The sequence below is a fragment of the Sus scrofa genome, chromosome X (genome assembly GCF_000003025.6).
Source record: "Sus scrofa isolate TJ Tabasco breed Duroc chromosome X, Sscrofa11.1, whole genome shotgun sequence".
In the NCBI taxonomy this organism is placed as follows: Eukaryota; Metazoa; Chordata; class Mammalia; order Artiodactyla; family Suidae; genus Sus; species Sus scrofa.
Window position 1 is genome coordinate 40,568,144 of NC_010461.5, and position 9,856 is coordinate 40,577,999.

General features: G+C 42.4%; 2 non-coding genes across 2 annotated transcripts; both read right to left on the reverse strand.

The window, feature by feature from the left end:
* Window positions 2,925-2,994, reverse strand: MIR221 (microRNA 221). The gene has a single exon (NR_035371.1). It is a non-coding gene; the product is annotated as a microRNA 221 (primary transcript).
* Window positions 3,665-3,744, reverse strand: MIR222 (microRNA 222). The gene has a single exon (NR_035397.1). It is a non-coding gene; the product is annotated as a microRNA 222 (primary transcript).

A 9,856-nucleotide genomic window follows, 5' to 3' on the forward strand; every position in this document is an offset into this window, starting at 1 on the left:
AATTGACAAGGAGGATGTGAGCACTCTGTATTTTTGAGATGTAATTCACATACCATAGAATTTATCCTTTTAAAGTGTACGATTCAGCAGTCTTTAGCATAGTCACAAAGTTGTGCAACCATCACCAGAATATTAATTCCAGGACGATTGCATCACCTCAAAGAGAAACCCTCTACCCATTAGCAGTCACTCTGCACTTCTTCCCCTAGCCCTTGGCAACAATTCGGCCACTGTCTCTTTATTTATTTATTTATTTATTTTGCTTTTTTTAGGGCCGCTCCCACAGCATATGGAGGTTCCCAGGCTAGGGGTCCAATCGGAGCTGTAGCTGCCAGCCTACACCACAGCCACAGCAACACAGGATCCAAGCCCATCACCACCAATTACCACAGCCCATGGCAACGCCAGATCTTTAACCCACTGAGCAAGGCCAGGGATAGAACCTGTGTCCGCATGAATGCTAGTCAGATTCACTAACCACTGAGCCACGACAGGAACTCCCTGTCTGTCTCTTTCAACTTGCCTATTCTGGACATTTCATGCAAGTGGTGACTATTTGGTCAAATGCAATATTTGACCTGTTTGGTCTGGCATCTTTCACTTCGTGTAATGTTTTCAAGTTTCATTCAATGTTGCAGCAGGTATTGGTACTCTATCTCTTTTAATGGCTGAATAATATTCCACTGTATGGACGAACCACCTTTTGTTTATCCATTCATCAGTTGATGGGCATTTGGGTTGGTCCCAGCCTTTTGGCTATTATGAACAGGAACAGTGATGATGCGTGTACATGCATTTGTTTAAGTAGCTGTCTTTGATTCTTTTGGGTATATACCTAGGACAGAAGTGCTTGGTCATATACACGGTAACTCTGTTTAACTTTTTGAGGAACTGCCAAACTTTTTTCTAAAAGAGCTGCACCATTTTCAACCCCCATCAGCTCTGTCCTTATGTTAATGTTTTAATATATTGTTTCACTTTTTAAGGCTGCACCTGTGGCATATGGAGGTTCCCAGGCTAGGGGTCAAAATGGAGCTGCAGCTGCCAGCCTGCGCACAGCCACAGCAACGTGGGATCCAAGCTGGTCTGTGACCTACACCACAGCTCACGGCAATGCTGGATCCCTCAACTCACTGAGTGGTGCCAGGGATCAAACCCATATCCTCATGGGTACTAGTCGGGTTTGTGTGCATTGTGCCACAACGAGAACTCCAATTTTGTAACTTTTTTTTAAAGCCTGAAATTGCTTCGAAACGGAACGTTAAAAAAAAAAAAAACAATAATAGAGCCAGGGTGCTGTGCCTTTTCTAGAGCCAACATACCCCTGCCCGTGCCTTCCTGGGTCCCACAGAGAGGAAAAGTGAGGAAACAAGGCCCTGGTCATTGGCATCTTTATCTTTGCTTTGGGGATCAATTCAGTGCTGGTCCCTCAGACTTGAGAGGAAACATAACCATTTCACTAGGGAGTTCTTCTTCACACCAGGCTCCACTGTCAACATTCTCTTCGGAGTCAAAGGGACTCAGGACATCACAAGTATGGGAGTGGAGACAGGAGAAAGAAAACTGTCCCTTGCATAATGATAATTGAGTAAACATAACCATACTTCCCAGAGACTTTTCTTAACTCTTCAAAGGCTGTCAAATACCTCCAGTGGAATGACTTGCTCTTAGCAGGGCACAAAAGCGCTGGGATAAAGTCAACACACACACACAAGCACGATCTTTTCAAAGCTCCAAGTCATTTGCTTTATTTTGACTGAATTCAACGTAGGGTGACAAAAGTAGATCATATCACTACGACCAACATTTACATGCAGACATTTTTCTTTTCATTTCTTATATCCATTTTCTCCTTTAAGTCTCTTAATTCATATTCACTTCCATGTTTTCTTACTGAAAATCTCCATCCATATAACCAAGGGTTTACAATGTCTCCTTTGAAAGTTCTATTTTCTTACTAATGAACATTTAATGGTTTAGACCGATCTATTTATTTTAATGCTTGGAGATTTAAATTTATTTAGCAGGAACAGACCACAGTAAAACAGAATATAAGAATAGTTTTTAAAGTTTTATTAAATTACAGTTGATTTCCAAGGCTGTGATGATTTCTGCTGTAAAACAAAGTGATTCAGTTATACATGGACATACACGCATTTTTTTCCCACATAGGTTATCACAGAATCTTGGGTGGAGTTCTCTGTGCTTTACAGCAAGTCCACTCTGACCATCTATTCCATATATAAGAGGATGCTTTCCAGAGGCTATCTCCATCATTATTTTCTTCCTCTCCTCCTGGAAACTGGTGGTTTATCTTTACAAGTTCTCTGTCATTCCATAAGAAAGCTGCTCTTCTGTTGCTCTCCTAAGAGATGAAAAAAGTCCGTTTTACCTGAATTCCAGCGTTCGCTGGAGGAAGCAAGGGATGGAGAAGGTGGTTGAGGCAGCATGAGAAATACGGATTCTGGGGAGACTGAGAATCATTCACTGATAAAATCGCGAGGCTGTGATAAAGGGAGGACGGAGAGAAACTGGGTTCCTGCAGGTGGGCAGGAAGCCGAAGTGAGAAGGAACGGTGAGACAGGGCAGTGTGCGTAGGCTATGCCTCCTGATACTAAATAGGAATAAAACCCCAATTTTAATCACGGCTTGCTGACCAATCCTCGCGAGCTGAGGTAGAGAGAAGGAAGGATGGGATGACATCTGGTCTCTGGTTCATTGAGTTTCCTGGGCAGGTGTGTCGCCATCTTGGGGAAGTCGTAACAAAATCCTCTTTTGCAAAGGTGATCAGCTTTCCTGGGGTCCTCTCTCTACACACTGCCCACTGGTAAAGTCCACTGGTTTATGCCACTGCAAAAAAGGGTTCTAAAACAGTACAGTTGAAGCGGGGATGAAAACAGCTGCGAAGCACATGCTTCCAGGTAGCCTGAAACCCAGCAGACAATGTAGCTGTTGCCCAACAAACACAGAAATCTACATTGTATGCCAGGTTCATGCCCAGACCTGGATGGTGGGCCTGCAAGTCTTCTCACATTGGATCTCAACATAACTGCCCGCTGCATTCAAGATTTCTGGCATTTATCTTCGCTACCACAGGTAAAGACAACCACAAGTCACAAATGCACGGCTGGGATTGCACATACACTACAAGTGACATTTCCTTCAACTTAAATTACCATCTTATTTTGAGAATGCCATGTAAAGTCAAGAGATGAATGAAAAAGATGGATGGACGGATGAATGGCTAGATGGGTGGATAAGACAGATGGATACAAAAGATAGGTAGATGACAGATTGACAGACAGATAGATAGACAGACAGACAGACAGATAGGCAGACGGATAGTTTTGCGACCAAAGGATACCTTCCCCAGTGGAGACGAGAAACAGAGATAGAGACAGAGAGAAAGAGAGTGAAAAGAAAAACAATTCATGGATAAAATATCCAGATTCCTCCCCTTTGTGGTGTTGAAATCAAACACACCTCATCGTTCACAAAACCTTGATGGTTCCTCAACTCCAACTAATGGTGGAAGACTTACCACCCACCCCAGAATTTGACTCTGTGTGTGTGTGTGTGTGTGTGTGTGTGTAAATCAAGGTAGAGCTTTCACTACTGAGGACTTCCCAATAACCTCATTTGGGCCATCAGAAGGTAGAAGGTGCCATCAGAGACCCAGTAGCCAGATGTAGCTACTGATTACAAATGACAGGATCTACACTGGCTACTGAGCCATTGAGGGCACCTACACATTCCAGCAGCTACGACGATCCGCAGCCTTCTGGGAAGGGGCTCTGTGGAAGGAAAGAGAGGACATCAATCCTGAAAACCTACGTGGAAGTGCTATCAAGTGATTTCAATTGCACGTTCTCTTTATTGACATGCTAACAATAAGCCCATGTACAGATGCAATTTAAAACAATCTCTCCGTTTATTTACTTACTCAACATGTATTGATCGAGTGATGTTAAGCCAAGTTCCAGACACCCTCTCAGGTGCTAGGGATCCAGCGGTGAACAAAAAAGATGAAAATGCCTGCCCTTCTGGAGACTACATGATTGTGAGAAAATCTCCACTTGATTATTTGGCATGTTTTTGCAGTGTGTGTGTGTGTGTGTGTGTGTGTGTGTGTGTGTGTAAATCAAACAAAAAAGCAAACAAAACCCAATCCACCATTTCACTGTGGCCTTGGTGGAGCAGCTTTGTTTGCCTTATGCCACCTTAACTTGGGTAACGGAGCAATGATGCCATAAATAAATTGCAGGGGAAATACACTGTTTCCTCTATCAACTCAGGATGATACAGCCATTTCTACCAAAGGTCTAAATCACTGAAGAACAGGGCAAAAAAGATACATGGCAAAGAATTCACAGCAGCAGCTCACCAGTATGTCAGTTTCGAGCAAGTTCTTCAATTATACAACTTAGATATCTAAAAAAGGGTCGAGGATAGGTGTCCTCGGCATTGATTAATTGATTCGATCCTTGACCCCAGAAATGCCCCCTGAGTGCCTTCTCCTTAGTTTCTGCCAGGCACTGGGGATGTGACACTGGACCAAGACTCTAAATGGAACTGGGGCTCAGCGACTGAAGGTCCAAGTAGGGAAAGATGAAAAACAAACTCGACAGGTACATATGGTCATTTCTTCGAAGAATCCAAGAAAGTGAAGAGGAAGGTTAGTTTTCAGAAGGTGGTCAGGGAAAGCCACATTGCGGGTGTGACATTTGAGCAGCTTCTTGAAGGAGGAGAAGGAGAACTGGGGGCACACCTGGACTAAGAGAACATCGCAGAGAGGAACAATTCTGAACAAGGGCCCCAAGGCAGGAAAAGGCCTGGTATCTCCAAGAAGGTGTTTTTATATTAGCACAGGGCCGCTGTAGCCAATGATTGTTTTCAACGTTTAGGATTTTTTTTTTTTAGAATGTAAATGACCATGCATCTTTGCTCCAAGGACACGCGTTTTAGAATCTGACCTTCTTAGGAGTTTAACATGCTTTGGCTATCATTTAGAAACAAATTAGGAAAAAAGGCCATACTTAGAATGTTACCATTCTTTGACTGAACATGTGGCTGGACACAACTAGTTAGTGACCAAAAGCATAGCTTTTATTTTATTTTGTATTAATTTTATGGCCGTATCCATGGCACATGGAAGTTCTCAGGCCAGGGATTGAATCTGAGCAGCAGCTGTGACCTATGGCAACATCAGCTCCTTTATCCCACTGTGCTGAGCCGGGGATCCAACTGGTGCCTCTACAGCAACCAGAGTTGCTGCAGTCAGATTCTTAATCCATGGCACCACAGTGGGAACTCCACAAAAAGTAGCTTTTCAAAAATTTATTAGGTATAAGAAACGATGACCAGGTTTCTGAGAGCTATAAATATATAAATTTCAAGGGAATGATTCGACTATCTAACTATTTAATTACAGATGTCTAATTTTAACAGGGAACCCACCTGCCAAGTTATAATAATAGTGTTTCACCAGGTGGTTAGCCCTTAGGGAAAGAGAAGGGTGGAATTTATAAAGCGAAGTAGGTTTTTGTTTGATACTTGGGTTTCTTCTTTTTTAAATAAATTAAAAACAACTCCATCTATGAAGTATATTTTGGCACTGCCTAAAATGCCAGGGTATATATATAGCAAAGTAGGAAAAAAGATTGCTTGTACAGGTTTAGCTGACTCTTACCCTCAATATAAAATAAAGCATTCATATGAGCATTCATATATATATACACACACACTATATATGTATAACTGATTCACTTTGCTGAACACCTGAAATTAACACACCATTGTAAGCCAAATATACTCCAATAAAATGAAGTATTTATAGAACACACAAATTTATATTTCATAAACCACTAAATGTTCATAACTACTTTTATGAATAAGAAGATTAACAATTACAGTGAGGCAAGGGTTTAGCTTGGTTAGTTTTAACACCCAAATCCAATGGGTTATTATCTTTTATTTTTTTAATTTATTTTTATTTTTTAGGGCCTCACCTGAGGCATATGGAGGTTCCCAGGCTAGGGGTCACATCAGAGCTGAAGCTGCCGGCCTACACCACAGCCACAGCAATGTGGGATCCGAGCCGCATCTGCAACCCACACCACAGCTCACGGCAACGCCAGATCCTTAACCCACCGAGCGAGGCCAGGGATCGAACCAGCAACCTCAGGGTTCCTTGTCAGATTCATTTCTGCTGCGCCATGACGGGAAGTCCAGTTATTATCTTTTATAAATTTTAGTCTATATTTAGATTAGAACATGGGAATACGGTGGTTTTTTTTTTAAATTCTCAAAGCTCACCCTATCTATCCTCCAAATCTTCTAGGTCTAAAGAAGCTTACAGTTCCGATGGTCTTTCTCTCCTACTTTTAAATTTATCTAGAGCATACAAAAGGGAAAAATGGTAAATAAAGTGTTATTTATCAGTGTCATCCAGTAAGCAACACGACACATTTTAAAGTTTATCAAAATTTAGAGAATAGAATATAAGAAATATACTCCAAGATAGACTATTCAACAATAATACATGTTAGAAGTCTTATGAAGTCAAACTAAAAATGGCAAATCACATAATTCTATTCTCTAACAATTAAGAAGACACCCAAACCCCAGGGTCGGGTGATGGCACTGCTCAAGGCCTATTCACAGTGTAAACAAACAAAACAAAGACAGTCCTGAACACCAACCAAAAACCCCATCCATTCTGGCTAAAGACCATGTGCTTGAGGTTCACATAATGGGAAAGAGAGTTTCAAGGGAGGAGAAGACTGGTTCAAAGTTAAGCCTGCCACCTGCTGTTGGAAAGCCTGCTTGGAATTGTGAGAAAGACCCTTTCTTGAGAACATTAACCCAGAATTTGAAAAGCTTACCCTCCAGAAGGAGAACAGGGCTGACCTATGAATCCAACCAAGAAGTGAAGAAACCCACCGATGTGTTGAAAGCCAAGCAGACCGTCTCATCCAAGCGTCACGGGAAATGAACGAAATCCCACTTCGCGGCTCATTCCGCTACAGGGAGAGTGGACTTCCCTGCCTTTTTAAGGGATTGTCTGGATGAGTCTCCTCTGCCTCCCCCAAAGCATCCCTCACGTTAGAAACCATCCTTTTTGAAAAGAAATTTGGAGCCCGAGCACTGCATGTGGCAGTAAATGAAGAGGGACGAGTGATTTCATAGCACGGCCAGAAATGTCACCTTCACCAAGTCGAAATTGTGTTTGGCTCTAGATGTTCCCTCCAATCCCCTTTCATGATAGTCCACATGTTTTGGCACGTGTACCAGCAGCCTTCTGTAACTTAACAGTTATGCAGTCAACTATGACGGCATATTTATAGATTGACAGAACATACATCAGTGTGTATTCTGAGTCTCCTATCGCGTATTTAGTCAATTGCTCAGCCAATCAACTTGTTGTTAGTCTAACACAAAGTTCATTTCATGATGGAAGACAGTAAGAGAAAAAGAATGTATGTACATGTATGACTGGGTCACACTGCTGTACAGCAGGAATTGACAGAAGATTGTAATTGACTATAATAAAAATAATCAGCAACAATTTAAAAAAGTGAACAAAAATTGCCCCTCCCATGGAGCAGATCTCATATAAAAACGGACAGAAGAAGGAGTTCCCACTGTGGTGCACCAGGATCCAAGGAGTCTTGTGAGCACTGGGACACAGGTTCGATCTCCGGCCCGGCACAGTGGGTTGAGGATCCGGGGTTGCCAGAGCTGGGGCTTAGGTCACAACTATGGCTCAGATCTGATCCCTGGACTGGGAACTCCATATGATGCGGAGTGGCCAAAAAAGGAAAAAAAATATCATATCTGGAATCTAATATACAGCACACATGAACCTTTCCCCAGAAAAGAAACTCATGGACTCGGAGAAGAGACTTGTGGTTGCCAAGGGGGAGTGGGAGGGAGTGGGATGGACTGGGACTCTGGGGTTAATCGGTGCAAACTATTGCCTTTGGAATGGAGAAGCAGTGAGATCCTGCTGTACAGCCCTGGGAACTCTGTCTAGTCACTCACGATGGAGCCCGATGGAGGATAATGTGAGAAAAAGAACGTACGTGTGACTGGGGCACTTTGCTGCAGAGCAGAAAATGGACAGAACACTGTAAACCAACTATAACGGAAAAAACAAAAATCACTTAAATGAAAACAAAAACAAACAAAAATGGACAGAAGGAGGCTACAGGAGGTGTTGGGTGCTATGTATGATCTTGACCGTCGTGATGCGACCATGGGTGTTTGCCTACCTCGGCTCATCAAATCGTATACTTGAAATATGTGCAGTCCTCTGTGTATCACTGAGGCCTCAATGAAGTGGGTTGTGACAAGCAAACTGCCTCCCACGTGCTTAAGAACCAAAAGTCTAATTAGCTCCCACTGTGGCCCAGGAAAGAAAGGCATGCCTATTATACTCAGGGTATCACAGGGTGAAATTATGCCAGAGGGGAAAAAAAAAAAAAAAAACCCAACGTTTTAAAATACAGGTGTCTAATTAAAGTACATTCCTGAGAACTTGGATTCCTTTTGGGTCCCACTGGAGGATTTGAGCCAAGGCTGCAATCTGTCCAGCTCCTGCATACCTGAGATCCTGTGACCAACACAGACCAAAAACACTTCTACCAGCTGATGGTCATTTGATTCTCATAGTACTTATTTAGTAAATTGCTCAGCCAATCAACTTGAAGATTGAGGTGAACATTTTCTGAGATGTTCCTGCTCGAGACATTAAAAAAAAAAAAAAAAAATTCCCTGCCAGATAATTCTAGTCTGAACAGGCCTGGAGAGGTGTGGGGTTAGCACAAGATTCTAAAACAAGCTTCTAAAGGCGAAACCACTCACAGCCCAATAAAGACCGCCTCGGACCAGTTCTTTTTAAAAAAAAAAAGAATATTTGGCAATTAGGTGCATGCCTTTAATCCTTCTCCACGAAAACCAACTTTTTTTATTTTTTCGTTTTCAACACACGGTGGATGAAAACATGAATCCTTTTACTCAGTAAAAACACTCAGACAAAAAGTATAGTTTTCACCTAAGGTACGGCCTTTTAAAGGACAAGTTCCAGAAATTAACTGTGCTAAATCCATGGGCAAATCTCTGTCATTCGCCCCCCTTCTCTGAAAAAAATTCCTAAATTCTCTTCAGACACTGTTGTCCATATGCAAATGTGGTGAGGAATTCTTATTGAAAAAAAAAGTGAAATATTTTGCCCCCCCCAAATATAAGAATATAAAAGTAAGGTGACTCGTTTTTGGAAATAAGAGCAAAAAAAAAAAAACTCCTCTTCTCCCTCTGACAGGCCTGGCTCAAAGAGACTCTAGAAGAGTCTAGAACGGGGCTTCCTGGGGTCCTCCGCAAAATTCACTGCATATTACTCCGGGCCAGCTCCCAGTCTGTGTCTCAGCCAGAAACACAAGCACATTGTTCTTTCATCATTTGCTGGGAAACACATCTCCCTATGAACCTGTGAGCTCTTTAAAAGCAGGGATTGCGTCCCATTCCTTTTTGTTTTCCTTGTGGGTGGGCTTCCCAGGAGAGGTGACATCTGCGAGTCCCACTCTCTTGGGATTCCTCAGGAACTAGCACAGTACACTGGATCCTAGTTATCTTTTCATGAGTACTTGTTAAAGACAGACCCAAATAACCAGGAACAATGGGAGAGTATCTCCATTTCAAGAAAATGGTTACATTGCCTTATCTTTTAAACATTATTCACCTCCCGTCTTAGTTTTATGGTACACTTCTGCAGCATTTGTGGGTCCTTCCAGGACCAAGCTATCTGTAAAGGAGTATATTTTCCTAACCTTGGGGCTCACTCAGGAAGGCTTTCCTA